The 21,958-nt window shown below is 42.2% G+C and overlaps 1 long non-coding RNA gene across 1 annotated transcript; it reads left to right on the forward strand.

The window, feature by feature from the left end:
- The first annotated feature begins 12,260 nt into the window (after positions 1 to 12,260).
- LOC146890325 (uncharacterized) lies at positions 12,261 to 17,670 on the forward strand. The gene is made up of 4 exons (XR_014999194.2): positions 12,261 to 12,387; positions 12,805 to 12,854; positions 15,109 to 15,148; positions 15,974 to 17,670. It is a non-coding gene; the product is annotated as an uncharacterized LOC146890325 (long non-coding RNA).
- Positions 17,671 to 21,958: the final 4,288 nt, after the last annotated feature.

Consider the following 21,958-nt stretch of genomic DNA (forward strand, 5'->3'; position numbering starts at 1 on the left):
AAGGGGAAGAAGACCCCAGTTTAGCTCACTGACACAGGTCCCTACCCTACTTCCGCTGCTACACACGGTTATCTGGTTCAATACCAGGTGGCGGAGATGGTGAAGCTTTGCTTGTGAGACTGATGCCTGCAGTCACTGTGGGGATGGATAGATCACCCCCCTCTCAACTGCACACAGTAAGAAGCACATAACAACACAAGAGTGCCCAGGACTTAGGGAACAGAGGGCAAGGTTGGATCATTTCCCCCAAATGTATTCACTTGGGTCCATAAATGGCAAGATCCTCCCAACCAAAGGGAAAGAAATCCACGTGTCCTCTGCCCTTTCAGGAGCAGCGGTTTCTCAGCTGTGGTCAGTCCTGTTGCCTCGTGGGCTTCATTTGCATTCCCATGTGTACATGATTACGGCATCATCTCCTGTGCTACGAAAAGCACAGCTTTCCCCGCATGTGGCTGACTATGGATTTCAGTTTTAAGCAGTTTAGACTTTTTACAAAAGAGGAAACACCAAAGGATCGGTTAAATGGCCACATTTTACTTTGACACTAGAGCCAAAGGCATTTCCCAGCTGCCTTTGACACTGGTGTCCTCTTTTACACAAGCAAACCAGGTCAGTGTTCGGGTTTGGCTCTTTTCCTCTCTTGCACATACCTACTGTTGAGTTGTTTCTGTTTTGCTGTTATCACATGTGACTATTTTACCGTCATCCAAAAGTCTCATTTCTTAAATTAATGCTCTACCAAATATGGGGCTGGGGAAATGGCTCCACTGGCAAACGCCTGCGGTGAAAGGCTAAGTGTCTGAGTGTGAATTCCTAAGGCTCATGCTAGGATCTGGGCAAGCTAACGTGGGACTGCCTCCCCCACACAGAGAGAGAGAGAGAGAGAGAGAGAGAGAGAGAGAGAGAGAGACAGACAGACAGGCAGACAGAGACAGACAGACAGAGACAGACAGACAGAGACAGACAGACAGACAGACAGACAGAGACAGACAGACAGACAGACAGGCAGACAGACAGAGACAGACAGACAGAGACAGACAGACAGAGACAGACAGACAGACAGAGACAGACAGACAGACAGAGACAGACAGACAGAGACAGACAGACAGACAGACAGAGACAGAGACAGAGAGAGAGAGAGAGAGAGAGAGACTATCAGATTCAGACAACAATCTGATAAGCCTTTAAGTATTGTTAATGTGTTACTGACATTATCATAGCCCATGGCCACTGATGGAACAGCTCCTGTTTAGCAGACACAAATCCATTCTTTTGTTTTCCCATAAGTTTTAGAGGCATAAGAGAATTTGGGACATCTTTTGACTGTCATCAAAGTTCCAAGGAGACAAACTGAAAGCGCCCTCTTCACCAGTGTTGGCACGGACTAATTCCTCTCGTGACAGGTCGTGTTCACAGACCGTAAATCACATTAGTTAAACCTACCGTTAGCAGCTAGAAAGGTCTCAACAGAAGGAAATTACTGACGGGCACGGGCCACTGAGACTTCAGCGGGCCTGTCACTCCCCTACACACTAGTCTTGGTCGCCTCACCTCGCGAGCCAGGAGGCACAAAGGGAGCTTTGTGGGAAAGTGATGACAATGGTCTTGTCTATAGAACCACAGAGGAAAGTGCGGGAATGTGCAAGAGAGCAGAAGGGCATGGCCTTTCACCTCCTTAATCTCTTCCGATTCCTTCATCCTCCAGAGAACCCCCTCTGTGGTCCACAAAGGGGCCCCTTTTCTCTGTCTCCTTCTCTCTTTTTTACCACTGCTGGATTCCTTTCTCTGCCTGTGCCTAAACACTCACAAAAGACACCCAGCGATGTATCAGCCACCAGTTATGAATGAGCTGGACATACATTTAACTTCCCCAAAAACCTTCAATATCAAAAACTCTTCAGAAAATATCATGGCTACATGCCAGGGCCTCCTCATGGAAGCCGCAGCCCTTCTGAGAGCGGCTCAAGCCGGCAGATCCCCTTTTCTCATTTGAGGAAACCATGGAGCAGTTTCCCAGGGCACACAGCACTGGAATTTTCAGAGTGAAGTTGGCTGAGCAAATGTGATTGTCACCCCCATGAAGCTATCCTGTGAGTGAGGTGTCTTTGCACAGGGTTGTAAGACGTTAGGATCACCCTTGGGAAAGTTCCCTTGAGGGAGGTCACAGTCATTTAACTCAGAATACTTGTCTCCGTGCTGAGCAGAAGATTTCAAGACAAGAGGTCTGGGAAGGGAGGAAAGGAAAGCAAAGGGTGATGGGAAGCAGAAATAGAAGGATCTTTTATTTGCGAGTCTAATCAATAAGCAATTTTAACTAGCAACTAAGTCCCCTTAACTCACAGCAGCTAGGAATTGGTCTTAATAACTCAGGCCCTTGCCTCTCATTGGCCAAATCTTCTTTGACCTCAGGACCTTTGTACATAACTTCCCTCTGCCTTTAAAAAACAACCACATACATTACTGTATCAGAACCTCATTCAGATTCTGTTTCCCAGAGGGTTCTGTTTTTCTTTCTGTTTTTGCAATTGTTTGTCCGGTCTTGCTTCTCATTTTTGCCATCTCATTGTTTTATTGCGGTTGTTGTTATCTTTGCTAGAAGATTTACTTTTTAATTTTGGTGTGTGATTGTCTACAGCTGTGTATTACTTGGAGGTCGGAGGTCTTCCTTTATTTTTCCTACTTTAGTTTTTGAGACAGGGTGTCTCACTGAGAGTGGGAGACAGGGTGTCTCACTGAGAGTGGAGCCCATCCATTCAGCTAGACAGACAGGTGAGAAGAGACACTGGATCCTCCGTCTCCACGTGTCCAGTGCCGGTGCTGTGTGCCTGTCTCCACCTCCTCTGTACCAGAACCACAGCTATCCTAGTCTGCAACTGCACCTCCGCCACTACCAGCAGCCCTCAGGCCAAGAATTCTGTTCCCTAAGGCACCGACTCTTTCAAAATTACAAAAGGAACTTACCTAAACCTCTGTCCCTCTAAAGGGATTCAAAGGTTGAGGTGGAATTCTGCTCCCCAGAGGGACTGAATAGCAAGCAGCTCACCCACCTCACCTCTTCTCAACCCCCAAGAATTCTTCCTGCTTCTGCTCAACCCTCCCTGACACCCTGGCTACTCCCTACCACTTCCTGTCAGCGAGTTGCTTACTCAACCTCATGACCACAGGTGGATTTTATTAAACAACCACCCTTGTGCCCCATCATAGTCTTATCTGATCATAGTCTATATGATCATTATCTGATCATAGTCTACATCCACTCTCACAGAAAAGCTGGAATGTTCTCATTAGTGCCTAAACCCATCATGATTTTCTTTTCCTTGGTCTGAACCCCTGGGTGACCAGAAAGTTTTTTTTTTTATTGTGTAATTATACATTACCCCCTAGGTCTATAAGCTGTTTTTTTTAAAAAAAAAAAAAATCAGGGCACATCTATCCCAAGTACTAAAAGTAACTTTTAAGAGATGAGTATTCTCCATGTCTCCCTGTGATAGCAGAGGTGGGGTGGGATGCTTAATCAAAGAGGAATCTCTTCTCCTAATCAAAAATGAAGGACTGAGATGGATAGACTCAACTGCCTTACTTTTAGATTACAAAATCTTAGCCCCATGAGTTATAAACATTAAAACTGTGTCCATCCCACTATCATGCTAATATTCAACATTAGTATTAATTAATGAACACTTGCATTCTGCAAAAAAATCTGATATTCATTATCATGTGTGTATTTGGTATTATTTAACATTATTTTGTCCTAAAACATCTAAAGTAGTGATTCTCAACCTGTGGGTTGTGACCCCTTTGGGGGTCAAAGGACCCTTTCACAGGGGTTACCCAAGACCATCCAAAAGCACAGATATTTACATTACAATTCATAAGAATAGCAAAATTGCAGTCATAGAATAACAGCAAAAATAATTTTATGGTTGGTGTCACTATAGCTGAGGAACTGTATTAAAGGGTCATAGTGTTAGAAAGGTAGGAACCACTTATTTTTTTATTTTGTAGATTTAAAATGATCTGTTTTGTATATTTGGAATTGGATACAATCAAGCACTTTCAGAAAGTAAGCCACTGACAAAGTATCTCAGCATCTGGCTGCAGGGGTGAGCCACTGACAAAGTATCTCAGCATCTGGCTGCAGGGGTGAGCCACTGACAAAGTATCTCAGCATCTGGCTGCAGGGGTGAGTCACTGACAATGTATCTCAGCGTCTGGCTGCAGGGGTGAGCCACTGACAATGTATCACAACATCTGGCTGCAGGGGTGAGCAAGTTTAACGGTTCAACTTCCCAAGAGGGAAACCGTGGTGCAGGTCCACAGAATCAAGGCCAAGAGGCTGAAAGGTACTTGAAAGAAGCTTATCGTGCATAAAGCTTACTCATATTTCATTACAAAACAGACAGGGAGTCCAGTGTTAAATGTAACAGCAAGATGAGCCCAGGAAGTCAGAAAGGCTTTCACTGAACAGGATATGATAACTTAAGAAATCTCAGAACAGACTTGAAAACCTAAAAGATAATTATCTTATAATTTTAAAATCACACAATATGCCAATTCAGCTTTTAATCAGGGCCAGTGTCTGAGAATTTCCCAGGCTCCTCTCACAGGTTCACAAGTTTTTCCAGAAATCAAGTCCAGCCTTTTGTTGCCTTTTGCCTCTTGAGAGAACACAGCTTGTGGGTATTCCCAGGCAGTTAACCCCAAACAACGAGAGGATACTTTTTGAATACAGGCATGCATGTGCATTAGTGTGTGTGCATGCTTGCATGTGTGTCCGTGTATGCGCATGTGTGTCCATGTGTGTACCTGTGTGTATGTGTGTGCATGTGTGTCCGTGTGTGTGTGTGTGCATGTGTTATATGTGTGTGCATGTGTTATATGTGTGTGCATGTGTATGCATGCTCAAGGATTCATAAGCCCATGTTTGCTCAGTGCCTTCCTCAGTCTCTCTCTGCCTTACGTTTTTGAGACGGAGTCTCTCAGTGAAGCTAGAACATCTGGTCCCTATGTCTCTCACTGAACTTGAACTCAGTTGCCACTTTGGTCCCTTTCCTGGTGCTGGAGTTACAGGTGTCATCTCACCTCGCTTTAATGTGCGCATCTAAACAGCCATCCCTGAAGCCCCACCAGGCGCTTCATCTAGGGAGATCAAGGTTTCCTGCTTGGGCTCTTGTCCCATTAATAAAAGAATTTTAAAATGAACTCAGAAGGAAACTTAAAGACAATTTTGTTGGAGTCGAAGAAGAAAATAGAGTGGGAGAGCTGTAAATCTTAGCACGGACCCGAGAGACCTGGGGGAGAGAAAGCTCCACGGTGGTGGTTGGGAAGTAACCACGCACGCGCGGAGGGGCGGGGGGTGGGGGCGGCTCAGAGTCAGAGAATGAAGTGGCCAAGACTGAAAGCAGGGGATCCTTTATATAGTCAAACTCCAGCCTGGGGTACATAGCAAGTGATTACGAAAGAAGAATTTTTGCAATTAATTTAGTTAGCAGACATATCATCAAACATTTATGGTCAGCCAGTTCTCAAAACATACCATGAAACAGTGGAAACAATCTATGATGTGCAAATCGTTTGGCTGGAATCTCCAGTCACCCCTACGTGACCTGCAAAATCCCATTCCTCTCCCTCTCCTCCTTTCTCTCCCTCTCTTCCCTATCCTCCCTCTCCTCCCTCTCCTCCTTCCTCTCCCTCTCCGCCTTCTTCCTCTCCTTCTCCTCCTCCCTTTTCTTCTTCCTACTCCTCTCCACCTCCCCACACCCACCACCACTCAGAGTCTTGAACAAAGCAAAGGTGCCAGCCAAGAAGCCTATTTCTGCATTGCATTCTTGATAGCTACTGCAGCTTCCTCTTCTGAAGTTACCAGCTGCCCAAGGTCCCACCTAAGAGTTCAGCTTCTGATCATACTTAGGCACAAACTCAGCTTGTGGTGGACACGTCACCAGCCCTCAGCTACAACCTATATAATCTCCCTGCTTTAGTTCAGGGTTCTCAGTTTCTGGGACTGGAGAGCCAGCCTGGGAGTTGCTTTGCTCAAATCACCTGTTGATTTTCCAATTGGCTTTGTCTGGCTTAGTGCGTTGGTAGAGAAACCTATTATGGGGACAGAGGGCAGAAAATCTATTTTAAATTATATAAATCACAAAATCATAGGGGAAGAACAAGTAAAAAAAATGACCTTTATCTTAGGACAAGAAAAAAACAAAAAAACACCATGGGGAATAACATAGAAATAAAATCAAATTCTAATATTATGTTTAACTAGGAAAAGGAAAAAATGGAGTCAAGCGGCCCTTAACAATGATCTACTGACAGCATAATTGGTAGAGAGGCTTATCTGAGCGCAAAATTTCTCATCAGTCTCTGAGGCAGGTTCCAGTACCAGGAGGTTCATCACATTTCTGAGATGCAGCTAGAGGAGCAAACAGCTGCCCTCTCAAATTGCAAATCCTTTGGCAAGTACAGAAAATCTAAAATCGTCTCAATAAAGCCACATTGCACAGGGAACTGCTTGGGACCAAGTTGTCATGGAAGGTACTGGTATCTACAGACCAGTTCTCAAAAAAGATTTTAAAAAAACCCCATAATTTGGAGGGAATGAAGACTTTGTTTGGAATCTCGAAAGGAAAACCCAGCGATCCATAGTGTGAACAAGACTCCAGATGATGTAGCCACTTGCTACTGTGGAAAGCCAGCGTCCTAGAGTTGTCTTGCACCTACATGTTCAGTGCCCCCACTTAATTACTTGGAAAGTAGATTCTCTAACAGCTTGTCTCACAGCTGGAAAGTTTTCTAATAGAGTCAAAAAGTGGGTTTGTAGGCCTTTCAAAAAGTTAAATAATGTTAGCTAGTGGAGCAGTGAGTCTCTTCAATCACAGCCGAGAGAGGAGAAAGTTCCAGTGACTCTTCCATCAAATGCAAAGCCTTCTGCTACAAGGAAGGTGAATAGGTGACTCGAGAATTTGATGTTTCCTGGGGTCAGATTCTGACATCATTCCTTTTTATCAGCTGTGCTATTTGGGGCCCAACAAGGAAAATCGGGAGCCCTGATTTCTTATCCCTTTTCCGCTTTGGATTCACCATGGTCTGAACAAGTTCCTGCCTCCCAGGGCTAGCTCTTTCTTCTCAAACCCTGGAGATAATGATACAGTGTTTCAGCCCTTAATCTTGGTAATGATGCCGGGGTTAATGAGAGTGTTTGGAAGGGGAGAATGTCTTTGAGAAAGGATCAAAGTGTGGGGTGAGTACATTTTATTAGAAGCAATAATAATGGGCAAGCAAACCACTACCCTTCTGGCCTGCATTAATTCTTGAACCCAAGGGTGTTAATTAGAGTGAAATGTATGTGCTGCATGGTACCCAAGGCCCTATAGGAATTAATCCTTCTCCAAAAGGTGGCTAATTTACCTCTGCCCTCCCCACTAGAATTCTATTGTTAGTGCAGAATAACAAGACCCTTCCAGTCTCTTATCAGGCAACTTTGCTTCCTCCCATTTAACTAATAGAACAAAAAGAACCCAAAAGTGCTATTGGAGTAAGCATCTCCTCCTTAAATATTTAAAGAAATATTCATTGTTGAGGATAGCCCCAAACTGTGATGATCTGTATTTAAGATCCGCACTGTTTGCTGTTGCCATGTGTGCAGACCCCATCTGTTCAGTTTAGGCAGAACACGTTTAAACCTCTCCCTTTTCAGATCCACTCTTAACGCCTTTGCATTTTGTCTCATGAAAAACTCTTTCCACTCCTTCACTGAAACAAAATTCCCCACGGTCTAGCATCGATGTCACCAAGACCCCAGTCAAGTCACTTAGACCTATTTGTCTTAGCCAGCGCAATAAAATAGACCCTTGGTGTTTGGTGATGGTTATCATAGAACTTCTCTTTATAATTGCCATTTTACTTGGAAGGATTATTCCTTTGATATTCATTGTTTTCTCATTCATCGTAAATAAAATCATAAAATAGGATTGAGCAGAAGTGAAAGGATCTAAAGGTCCTAAAGACACAGCAGGGAGAAGCCACGCTAGTGTTGGAACTAGTAATGGGCTGCGGGGCAAATCATGCTGAGCAACAGAGACAAGGATCACATAGCACATCTCCCTAGGCAACTGGAATGTCCTTGACAATGACCTAATTCAATTTTTTTATTTTATGGATAGAATGTCCAGAGCCTAGAAAGGAAGCTGGCTTTGTCCCAGGTTACACTTTCCCATCCAGGACCCCCTGCACTAATACAAGTGAGTTCAGGGAGGAGAACGGAACGTGCTTTGTCTACAGAGTTCCCAGTTAGTTATGGTTTTTCAGATATCTCACAGAAAAGTCTCCTAGAGTAAAATCAACGTTATTTGATTCAAACTGAGAGATTACTCTTAAAGTCAGTACCAGCCCTTATCCAGTCCTGGGTGAAATAGTAATGCTAGCTTGCCATTTAGGTAAATAGAAAGGCTAGGGTGGGTTGCAAAAGGTGTGCCCATGCATGTTTATTTTAGCTTGCTCTACTATACAACAAACATGAGCTCTTGACAGCATGAATAATGAAAGCCTCTCCGAAATCAATTCTATAACAGGGAATCCCCAGCTCTCTCTAAAGAATTCACCTGGAGAGGCAGAGCTCATCACAGAGGCTTCTGGGGCTCTGCATGACCTGGCCAGGGCTGACAGCTACACGGAGAAGCACCTCTGTGGGTCACGGAGCGAGGAAGTGCAGGGACACTAGTCTGCTACTCTGATGAGGTGAAGCAGGAGTCAGCCGACAGGGGATCTCTGCACCTTACTGTCCACCTTCCTACCTTAAGTGAATGCAAAAGGAAAGAAATACTCACAGTTCCCTAGGGAACTCTTCAGAGAAGTTTCAAGGATTAATTTTACACTCCAAAAGCAGGAATTAAAGATTCTTTTGACTGAAGCATAAAGTTCAAGACAATACTTATGAGAGTTAGGGATGTATTCAGTCAGATGATTATACAGGCATTGTCCAGTTTAATTTAATTTGATGTCTATGTATATGGGTGTTTTACTTGCATGTATGTCTGTCTTTTTATTTTAAATTTTTTAAAAAAATAATTTATTTAACTTTATTTTATGTGCATTGGTACAAAGGTATCAGATCCCCTGGAACTGGAGTTACAGACAGTTGTGAGCTGCCATGTGGGTGCTGGGAATTAAAACCAGGTCCTCTGGAAGAACTACCAGTGCTCTTAATCCACTGAGCTATCTCTCTAGCCACATATATGTCTGTCCATCACTTGCATATCTGATGCCTACAAAGGCCAGAAGAAAGTATCAGACTCCTGGAACTGGAGTTACAGATGATTGTGAGCCTCCATGTAAGTGCTGGCACTTAACTGCTGAGCCATCTCTCCAGTCCAACATTTAATTACTTACTTACTTATTACATTGATTTATAGATACAGGTCATGTAAACATACTTGCACACATGTGCTACAGTACACGTGTAGAATCATAGGACAACTCATAGGACTGGGTTCTTTCCTTCTCCACGTGGATCCTGGGAGTCCAACTAATGTCAGCTTGACAGCAGAGACCTTTCCCTGCTGGTCCCTCTGCTGACCCTTCATAAGGAGTTTAATCTGAATTTACCTTTTCTTTATCCATTTGCATTCTTTTCAACATCTGAAGACTGTCCTTGTGTTCATTTCTTAGAGACTTTGTTGCTGCTACTGCTGGTGTTGTCTTAGTTTGTTTTTGTAGGAAATTATATTTCAGGAACTTTGGAATTAGCATTGAGGCATTGCAGTCAACTGTGACTGACTCTAACTTTCATTTTAAAAAAATCAACAGAAATGGATATTTGAGCTACCTACTTATAGTTAAAGGAATTGCAAGAAACTGAAACTTTTTCTTCGTTATAGAGCACTCAGAATTCCCGTGGTTCTTATCCACCAGGATTTTGTTCATATTACTCTTTGGGCATCTATGGACCTTGCACAGAAGGCAAGCTCCTCCATGATGCTAGGCCAATTCTATGCATCCGAAGCTCCCAGTGCATTCCAGGGTAGTCCTTCCCTGCTTTTACCCACCAGGACATAAACTGTCAGCTGAAGGGTTTTGCTGGGAGCCTGTGTATTCCACAGGAATGCTTCACCTCTGCCTCTCTCTGCCATTCCAACCTCCAAATTTGGAACTGCAGTACAAATGTGCATGCTTTATGGAGGGAGGGGTCTATTCCTATGGTGAGAAGCTACACATTTCTCCTAACTGAGCCAAGACCACTTCTGATATACCAATCACAAACTAACCCTGAGTAGCTTCAAGGTAAATGTAGATAAGGTAAAAGCAAACAGAGATCCAAATGTCTGCTCTGCAATGGTAAGTTATATCTCCACACTAAAAGACTCAACCATTGAACTATCTCTAGATGCCCAGGTCCCATCATGAAAACACAACACACACACAGAAACAAAAACAAGACAGTATGTCTCCTCCAAAAGTGCCCTCTGAGGAAAGCAACTTAGATGATACATAAGACAATGAGTTCAAAATAGAAGTTATAAATATGTTTGATAAACACAAAGATGATATGAATAAATGCTGGAATGAAGGCAAGGAAAACATAAACAGCTAACTGGAATAAAGAAGATGAGTCAGGATATGAGAAGAGAATTCACTAAAGAGATAGAAATTCCGAAGGAAACCCAGCTGAAATAAAACTTGAAATGAAAAATTCAATGAGTCTAATAAAAAGTCAGGGGGAAACCTCACCAATAGACTGAATCAAGTTGAAATCAGGCTTGAAGCCAAGATGAAGGAATTAAAATAGAAATAAAAACTTAGTTCATCATTTAGGTTTCTGACCATGCTCATATTCATGCTCTGGTATATAGTTCAAGTTGGTGTATCTCCTTTACTAATAACTTACATAACTTATTTAAAAACTTGAAGTCATTTTTTCCTATATTAAGGTGTCTAAAATGCATTAAAGGCTAAATCTGGTAACACCCTATTTTGTAGAAAAGTATTGTGAACTGACACTTATCCCTTGTTTTTGGCGTTAAGCATTCATAAGAGCTGAGGTTGTTCTCTTTTTATGTATAAACTTTATTACAAAAAAACCTTAGGAATCCAAAAAAAAAAGAAGAAGAAAAGAAGGAAAATGAACCGGACTCAAAGTCCAGAAGAAGTTCACTGAGGCACTATTTTTCTTGAAGACAGTCTACAGGCCATTGACCTGCTGTTCCAGGTTGAAAGTGTGTATACAAACTTTCCAAAAGAGAATGTTCTACCCATTTTTAATGTTCTCTTCTTGGAGTTTGATTTTAGAATTTTGACTTATCTAAGAGTTAATACCGACAACAGATTTATTATTCAGCAGTTCCTAGACACCTACCTTTCCAATTTGTGAGCATATTTTCTGGCAGAGGTCCGAGACCAGATTATTTAATAATGAAATATAACCCTGGGAACCCCTCGAAGTCCTTTACCTTTGGGTATAAGGTCAACAATAAGGAAGTTCTGGTTAAATATTACATTAATTAAGGGCTAGTCTCTCACTGTTCTGAATTCAATCCCCACTTGAGTCCCTGCCTTAGGCAAAACTCTCTTTTTAGATGAACGGATATCTTGAAAAGAGGGGGAAAGAATTCTTCATGAAAGATAAAGAGTCTTTCCACTCCAGCTTCCTTTGTAAATTCCCTTTGGAAGAAATTTGGTGGAAGTTGAACAGCTATGAACGCAATCAGTTTGCCAACAGAATGTGGTGTGCGGGCCACCGTGATATGGATAGAGATATTATTCCCAGCCGTCATAAATATGACTCTGTTCTCAGAGTCCTTTGGAGGACCTCCAGCAAGTACCAAAGAAGCCAGCATGAATGGCAATAAAGATGGCTAAAGAGTACAGAAAAATAATTCCCCCAGTTCTTATTTGGGTGTAAGAGAACTGAGGTATTTTGCTACAGTGTTATTTCAGACATAGGCTCAATCAGGGAGAATTAATCACTAATCCATTAGCCAGTGCATGGAAAATTACTGCAACTGTCTATTTAGAACTGTGTTCACATGTCAGTGAAAATGGAAGTTATCAAAAAGTAAAAGAGATTATTGACATCTGAGAACTATACACAGGCAATGGTACACCTTGTCTCCTCCAAAGTACAAATGTAACAAACATTCATTTATTTGCAAATTCTCAATACTTGAAAGAGACATAAGATCTTTGGCTGGTAGGCCTAGTACTCACTCTTTGATGGAGGAGGGTTATCCGTCTATTGTGTTATTTTCATTGGTCAATAAAGAGACTGCCTTGGCCCCTTGATAGGACAGAAAATTAGGTAGGCGGAGAAAACAGAACAGAATGCTGGGAAGAGGGCTATGAGGCAGACGCCATGGAGCCAGCCACCAGGTCAGACATGCTGAATCTTTTCCGGTAAGCCACCACCTCGTGGTGCTACACAGATTATTAGAAATGGGTTAATCAAGATGTGAGAGTTAGCCAGTAACTAACTCTCTAGAGATAATGGGCCAGGCAGTGTTTTAAATGAATACAATTTGTGTGTTATTTCTGGGGCTAAGCTAGTTGTGCGGGAGCCGGGCAGGACGAAAAGCAGGCCTGCCCGCAGCCCCTCACTACAACTCTTCTCATTACAGACTCTTGAAATGTGCATTGTGAGTTGACTGAATGTGGTCTCTAAAAGGCATTGCTTCCAAATCAGTGGATTGGGTAACAGACAAAGTAGGAAGGGCTGGGGTTACAAAGGAGGGTGCAATGCTAGGTAAGTCTGAGGTGTATCATGTAACATGAGTGGGGCATGTTTATTTGTGTTTTTTTCTGTCCTCCCACCAGGTCCCCACAATTGTTTAGTCCCAGAGAAAATCACCCACACAGAGGACTCCGTAAGTTATAAAGCTGATTGGCCCATTAGGTCAGGCTACTTATTAGCTCTTATAACTTTTGTTACCCCATTATCCTTATCTACGTTAGCCACACGGCTCACTACCTTTCTCAGCTGGGCAGGTTACATGCTGCCTCTTCGGTGGTCTGGGCAGGAATGGGAGGAATCAGCTTTCTCCTTCCCAGAAGTCTCCTGTTCTCCTCACATCATTTCCACTTCCTGTCTGGTTTTCCCACCTACACCTCCGGCCTGGCCAATCAGCGTTTTATTTAAAACATGATTGACAGAATACAGACAATTCTCCTGCACCAGCATCTGAAACAAGTGTGAACATACAGAAGACTGATGAGAAAAGAGCTGGAGCATGGGGAACGGGGGTCGTGAGAATCCACGGGCCAGCCAGCCAGACGTGGTGTTTCTTTCAGAGGCGAGAGAGAACAGAATGTTCTACACAAGGAGACAAAGCTCATATGGGAGTGTGCCGGGCTTAGAGGCTGGCAGCCTGTGAAGGGAGAGAAGAGCCAACCTCGGGTACAAGTGAAACATCGCACTTATGTGTGATATTCCTTTATACTGTGTGAATATATGTCACTGTGTTTAATAAAGAAGCTGACTGATCAATAGCTGGACAGGACAAGATTAGGCAAGAAAACCAGACTAAAGACACTGGGAAGAGGAACAGTGGAGTCAAAAGAGTCACCAGTCAGACAGGGAGAGGAAACAGAAGGTGCAAGATGAAAGAGAAGCAATGTCACACGGTAGAACATAGGTTAATATAATGGATTAATTTAAGTTGTAAGGGCTAACTAGTAACAAGCCTGAGCTATTGGCTAAGAATTTATATTTAATATTAAGTTTCTGTGTGATTATTTGGGAGCGGCTGCTGACACACAAAGAACTCCACCTGCATACTTAAGTGTCCTGCAGTATGTATAAGAGCAGTAAGTATTCAGCCACACAATGGCCACATGGGAAAACTCACATAAAGAAATAAGAAGTGCAATCAATACAACATTCAGGACTCTAATTCTACACAGATGTTTGATGCCATCTCCATTAGAAACAGAAAGGGAACAGGGAAATTACTCAAGACTGCTGTCTTTATGCACTTTTTTTCAGAAAAAAAGATATAATTAGAGATTCTCCAGCAGAAGAAACTTTTCTGTCCTGTCTTTCTTGATGACCGGTTTCCACAGTGCATTTTGTACTTTAGACAGAAGAAACTGTCTCTGTTATTCTGAGAAAAAGAAAAAATTTAAGTTACAATTACTATTTCTGCTAAATTATGTGGAAATTGGTGAAGAAAATAAATTTTCACACTCCCCATGTCTTGACCTTAACAAATGGGGCTGTTATATTCCAGCTGTTGTAAATGAGATTTTAGCTTTAAGAATCCTCTGGAAACCATATGAGTCTAGAAGGTAGGGAGTTCCTAGGCTGGCCTGTGCTAAAGACACTGCTGAACCCATGGTAGCTGAGAACCAGAGACAGTAAGAAGAAGAGAGAAACCAGAGTTTCATAATCTTCAAGGGCACACCTTCTGAGTCACATAAAACTTCAGGCCTCCCAGTGGTTCCCACCTCCTGATGGGCTCACTCCCAATGGCTACAAAGCTGTGGACTATGTTCTTCTTGCATGGGCCTTTGAACCATCAAGCTAAAATTAAACCACGGCCAAAGTCCATACTGATCTTCTAGGGAAAACGCAGTTTCTTCCAGTCTCTCCTTTCTAGTTGACTTAGGAATTTGTCTGCTGTGTATATATTTTGTCACTAGTTAATTTATTCAATGATACAGGGAGCAGTTGGGATTTGTGGTAGATTAGTGTGACCTTTCATCAGCTATTGTTAAAAAGAAGAAGAACCAAGATGAAGTCTCTTTGGGAAGTTTGACAGTGTATAAACTTGTGAATGATGTAGAGGTTATAGACAGTTTACCACAAAACAGGGAACATTAAGAAAGTTCAAGAACACCACCAAACCTTGATTCTTTTGTTTTTTGGGTTGCCCTCCTCCCAGATTTTTTTCCTTAGTGTGGTGGTTTGAAAGAAAATGACTTCCAAAATGAGTGGCACTATTAGGAGGTGTGGTCTTGTTGGAGTAGACCTGGTCTTGTTGAAGAAAGTGTGTCACTGTGGGGGAGGACTTTGAGATTTCTTTTGCTCAAGCTAGGCTCAGTGTGACACATAGACCACTTCCTGTTGCCTGCAAGATGTAGGATTCTTAACTAATTCTCCAGCACCATGTCTGCTTGCAGGTATGTCCCGCCATGATGACAATGGACCAACCTCTGAACTGTAAGTGAATCACTCCAATTAAATGTTTTGCTTTACAAGAGTTGCCATGGTCATAGTGTCTCTTCACAGCAATAGAAACCCTACCTAAGGCACCTAGAGGGTCCTCCATCGCTATAATAAATCCCTTTGCACTTCTCTGTTATGAGCTTCCTATAACAAACCTAAGAAGGATGAGCAGTGGTTGGTTGATCATCTGGAACTAGGGCAACAGAAGGAGGCAGAGAGTTATGATCTCAGACTTTCACATCTATACATCATATACATGATGACTGGTATACAACTCATTGGTAGAATATTTGCTTAGCGTGCATGAGCCTGGAGCCCAATCTCCAGTACTGCAATAACTAAGTCAATTAATTATTAATTAAGTTAAAAATAACTGTTGGCCAGGACTGCCTCTTCCCCAGATACTCCTCTAGACACACCCACTCCCACTATCTTGTTGCCAACCCCAAAACTAGTCTTTGTGTCAAATATCTGAAATTGAGATAGATTTTCCCTTCTCCAGATGCTTTTGGACTCTGTTCAAGAAAGCAAATTATATTCTCTACTTTGGTTTTTTTATATCTTTACTTATTTACTTTGTGCACACACAGGTGCCATAGCACATGTGACGTCACAGGACAGCTTGCAAGTGGTGGCTCTCTCCTCTACCATGTGGGTTCTGAGGATCAGACTCGGGGGGTCAGGATTGTTAGCAACAGTCTTACTCACCGAGACTGCCTCTAAACTATGTTCTTTATGCTTCCTTTTTTTCCTAAAACATCATGTGACAGGTGTGACCACTTGCTTCATGTCTGTCATTGTGTTTCTCTGTCTTTGCAGGGCCATTGGGCAAGGCTGAAAACCTGTGCTGCTGCCATTCAAACAATAGCCACTCCTGTAACATCCCCTCTGGGAATCCCAGGACTTTTCTTTCCTTGTAGCTCACAGATGCAGATGTGCTTAAGTCTCTCCAAGAGGTGTGTGTCAAGAAGTGCAAGGCTTCAAAGAAACAGATGGTTTCACTATGTGAAAAGCCCATACCTGAAACCCAAAATAAAGCAAAACAAATCCCTGGCATTGCCTTAGAAATCCTGAAGCTGGAACACTCACAGTTCTCCTAACTAAGGGAGTTTATTTCATGTGGAAGCCACTCTGCCTGCATCTGGATTTCATAAATGGCAATGATTGAGCAATAAGGGATGATAAGGAAGTGAGGTGGGAGACTTGAGCTCCCTCCTGTAACGTCGCTCCACCTTCTTTGCTCTGAGAAACAATAAGTCACAAAATTCCCACAATACAATTTGCACACTTTGCTCTCTTTACATTATCTTTAAACTAGCAACTGCACTATGCAAAAGATCATTCTCTAATATTTTGTTTTAGAGTTCCACAAAGTCAAGAAATCATCACCATGAGATTTAGAAAAAAAAAGACTCCAGGTTTTTCTATTTGTAAACTTTTATTTTATTTATTTTCTCAGCATGTAATATACTTTTTCTTCTTTCTCTGCCTACAAAAACAATAAAAAAAATAGATCCAGCTTAGTAAGAAAATGGTTGAAGGTGCCCTTTGTAAATCTAGGTATGAGATAGGCAATTACACGTTACATAATTCTAGACTGATATCATCTTATGTGAATAACTGCACTAAGAACTTAAAATGGACTTATATCACACAGGTATGCCTAGGGAAACATGCTAAACGGTTAGAATTGAAACCGCATGTTCTCTATGTTAACTGAAGAAATTCAGTGATAAACCTCTCCGACATATTTATGTTCATTAAGTTTATGTTCATAGAGTTCATTAAGACGGTATAAACAGCATTTTAAATAATGAAGAATTAGAAAATCTTTAATACTTAAGAATCTTTTGAAATCATGTTCAAGCAAACCTGTGATGCTTGAGAATCAGAATGGCTAATGAATGTCAGCTTGTGACCATCAGGCCTTAGGTCCAACACCAAGAGAAACAGAAACCCAAGTGAAGCTCATTCACAGATCTGATGGACATTAAGCCAACTTGCTGCCAAGACAAACATTTTTCTGAAGACCCTTCCTACGTACGTGGGAGGAATTCACTAGCCAGATGTTGCTGCTTATTTTTCAAATCTGTCTTAGGCTGTGCTTATTTTTTCTTGACCTCCCCCAGATTCTCCCATATATACCACACAGGGTGTGGGGAGCAAGGCTTGCTCACACAGGGTCTGGGGAAAGCAAGGTTCTGTAACCCTTGCTCACATGGGGGTGGTGGGAACAAGGCTCTGTAGCCCTTGCTAAGGAAGTACCTAGCTGTTCTAATCAGTACAGACATCAGTTTCAACATGTGTTCTTGTTTATGTGTCCAGCCTAACTGCTGATGGATATTGAATGATTAGGTCCCCCCACCTCCCATGCTATCTGGATATCCGTCAGCACGACAGACTGTTTTACAACTTGGCATCATGAATGACATCCTTCTCTCTTGTGATAACTAAAAGACTATTAAATCCAATTCTAATCAAGATAAAGGAAATAAAATGTCAACATGAAAGGAAAATATTGCGTTATTCTTTAAAGATGTATGATGCCTGGCTTTTCCAAAAGATCACACAACCATTATGTTTTACCTACTGGGGTTCAAGTAGGAATTTCCCTGCAGTCTTGCTTTCTGCTCAAGACAGAGCACCAGACAAGCTGATTCAGCAGTAAGGTCTTGATAATTCTCCATGTTACCTGTATTTTATTGGCCTTAATCTAAAATCACATTGGTATTGGTGTAGGCCACAACACCCTTGGGGGGTCTCCCATCCAGCCACATGCCGCTGTCAACTTGCCCAAAGCCAACTAACAAATCTTATGGTTAGCAGACACTGTGTGGGCTTACTTCTAACACTCTAAAGGGACTTCATGAATGTGTGGCTCTGCCGTCTTCCAGATCACCCCATAATTAGGAGCGGACCAGCATGTCATGGAAGCCGAGAATTAGTTACTTTTCTGTTGCTGTGATCACACACTATGACCAAAGCAACCTGAAGAGGAAAGAGTTTACTCTGACTGTGGTAAGAGCAGGGAGAGCACAGCAGCAGGGTGGGGCAGCGGAGCAGGAAGCTGAAAGCTCACATCTTTCAAATGCAGAGAGAATAAACCAAAGTAGGAAAGACCTTTTTACTCTGAAAGTGCACCCCCCATGGCTTACTTTGTCCAGCAAGATCGTAAACACCTACACCTCAGCAAACACTACCATCAGTAGGGACAAAGTGTTTAAATGCTTGAGATTGTAGGAAACATTTCTCATTCAAACCCATTATAGAAAGAAATCAGAGTGGGAGCCTAGTCAGCTAGGGATATTGTATGAGTGAGCCTGACCGAGTTGAGGCCATGGAGTCCCACCAAGAAGCTCAAAGAGCTGTCAGTTTCAGTTACCTTTACATGTATCTGAGACAACTTAAAACATAGGTAACAAAGGAATAGAACCTCTTTTGTTATCACTAAATTGTGCATGACTACCCAGAGGATGGGTCATAGGCACATAGTATATACATATTTTTCATTAAATAGGCAAGTGGGTAGATGGGTAGATGATCAAATGGATAGAAATACAGTATAAAATGCTGTGTAAACAATTGAGCACAGGTTTCCTCCTGCATTCTGCCTGGGCATGTCCAGAATTCTCCTCAGCCTACTTTCTCCTGTAACAAGACTGAAAATACCCAATCATACAACAGACACACTGTAACCTGCTGCTCACACTCATCACATAACAGACATGCTGTAACCTATTGTTCACACTCATCATGTAACAGACACACTGTAACCTGTTGCTCACACTCATCACATAACAGACACACTTAACTTGCCATTCACACTCACCATATCATCACATCACATACACACTGTAACCTGCCATTCACACTCATCATATAACAGACACGTTGTAACCTGCCGTTCACACTCACCACATAACAGACACACTGTAACCTACCGTTCACACTCACCACATAACAGACACATTGTAACATGCCGCTCACACTCACCACATAACAGACACATTGTAACCTGCCGTTCACACTCACCATATAACAGACACACTGAAACCTGCTGTTCACACTCATCATATAACAGACACACTAAAACCTGCTGTTCACACTCATCATAGTTTCAGTTCATGGCACTTGTGACTTGGTTGTGTTTTCTCACAATTGTTCTCAAACTGTGTTTAAATGTGTTGGAAGACCATACTGTTTTACAACTACCAAAAAATGAAAATGAAAACAAAAACTCCATTTTGTTTTTTATTAGATACAGCAAACACAAAAGTGCATGACCACTAACTTTCTTTACACTACACCACACAATCCTAAACTCTCAGGCTTTGTGTTTACCTGGTCACAAAGCATCCACCCTTAATCTGTTTAGTAGAATCATCCTGTGGGGCACACTGAGAGTCTATTGACTATGTTCGGTTTTCTCCTCGAGTTTGTTCAGAGTTAGGCAGATTTACAGGGACAGATGTAAGACTTATAACTCTATATAACACTTGACATTAAGCCTGCACCAAAAAGACTCAGTCTGTGTTTTAGAAATTCATTTTCAGTCATTTTCAAACATGAAGGAAGTTACTTAAACCACTGCAGCCCTCACTCTGTAGAGATGATTTTTAAGTCAGGATCAAAAGGAAACTAAAACTCTAAGTGGATGTCTTTTTGTCTTTTTTTTTTTAACTGACGATTACTGTTTATATTTATCTCTGTCTCCTAATGGGATGTTAGAAACCCTTCTTTCTCAGCAGTGTGGACCAGTGAAGATGAATGCTGAGGCCATGCTGGGTTCAGGCAGAAGACTGATTGTCCTCTTTGGTGACTGGGTTATTTTTGGATGCCAAAAAAAAAAATGAGGGAGTAAAAGATTATGTCATATGTTCTTAGGTTTTATGTGTTCTTTCTGTGTTTCTCTACACACACACACACACACACACACACACACATACATTCAAAAAATGAAATAACTGAACATAATCGTATGACTGAAACACACACAAATACAGAGAGGAAGTTACTTAGAAGTGAGGAAGTCACTTAGAGTTACTGAGCCATGCCAGATTTCTCATAAATTCTCTCCCAATTTCCCATCTAAAAAAAGAAAATTCCAGCTTCCTCTCAATAACTGCCCAATGCAATGGCTGTGTGAAGAGGAATACTTCCTCTAAAGCATCAATAAACAAAGCGCCCCCACAGTGTCAGCCTTGCTCACCTCCCTTAGCCCTGGGCAGGAGTGAGGTCTTCAGAAGATTGTCTCCTTGGGATCTCTCTGAACCCTGTGGAGCTATTCGCACTCTCAGAGGCATCTTTGCCCAAGTTCACATCCCGTTCCCTAGTGCAGAGCCTGATATTCCTCTTCATGCTGGGAAGGGGCCCTTGCCCCAGTGTTGACGGCTTCCAGATTGTTTTGGTGACTCAGTTGCCAGCGTCTGTTAGTTTTGGACAGGGAGACGTATGGAAAACTGTTATCATGTTCTTTGGCTCTTATACTTTGTGTGTCAGACGAACCAGCAATGCAAAAATCAAACTCTTCCAGGCCGAGAAAGACACTGAATTCCCTTAAGCTTTTGTGGGAGAGAGGGAGGAATTCCTACTTTGCAAGCCTGGGCATGCATGTTCTACGTTCAGCACTGTTGCTCATTCTGCTCTGAGTTTCTCTATCTCTACCTCACACTCAAGAATTCTTCCTAGACTGAGATTTGATGATCACTGTTAAAACACAGTACTATGGGTTAAGTCTGAAATGACTCTGGAAGATTAATACATCAAAGTTTGGTCTCCAAATGGTGGCAATACTTATAAAGATTCTAACCTCGATGGACCAATTCACTGATAAATTCATATTGAATGCCTGCTTGAAGGAAGTAGGCTGCTGGGGGTGGGCCTTGAAGAGTAGATCTTGTCCCTGGCTGCTTACTCTCACTTCCCTGTCTCATGTCTGCACACAAGAAGACACTTTGCTTCACCATAAACTTCCTGCCGTAATATTCTCCTGAGCCACATTAGCCCAGAGACCATAGAACCATCTGAAACTGTGAGCAAAAGAAAACTGTGGTCTAGCAAGAGGGCTCAGCGGGAAAGCGTTTTTGGTACAAAACCTGATAACCTGAGTTCAATCCCTAGAGCTCATATAGCAGAAAGAGAGAAAAACCACCTGCAAATTGTCCTTTGACACTCATATAAATAGGTTACATGCACGCACACGTGTGCGCGTACACACACACACAAGAAAATAAAATTTAAATATTTTCTATTTTCATTTTTTTTTGAGATCTTTCATTCATGTGTAATGTGTTTACATCTTTTCTACCCCTCTTTCCCAGCTCCTTTTCTTGTTTTCTCCCACACTCCCTCTCAGATGCATGGTCTTTTCCCCTTTAATCGTTATGGCTACATGCACACAGGGGGGGAGAGCTTGCTGAACCCATTAGGTGTTGCTTAGATGTATGTTTATTTAGAACTGACCATTTCCGTGGTATTGGATCATCCCAGGAGAAGACTGGTCATGCTTCACTCAACAACTGTTAACTAATTGCTGGTGTCTCTGAGCGGGGGGTGGAGCCTTGTGAAAACATCCTCTGCTAAGTCGTCATCTCTGTACCTTGTCCTAGAGTGAAATGAATGACACACAGAGCATCTCAGAGGAGTATCTTCAACAACTTCCTATATTTACATTAAGAGAAGTTTAATTGAAAACTTGGGTTTTCTGTTGTCTAAACAAGATTTGAAATGGAGTGCTCTCAATTAGTTAAGGGTTAAACATGTCTTAATTACTCTATATACTTTATGAAATCAGGTGAGCTAAAA

The sequence above is a fragment of the Myodes glareolus genome, chromosome 22 (assembly GCF_982192425.1).
Source record: "Myodes glareolus chromosome 22, mMyoGla1.1, whole genome shotgun sequence".
Classification (NCBI taxonomy): Eukaryota; Metazoa; Chordata; class Mammalia; order Rodentia; family Cricetidae; genus Myodes; species Myodes glareolus.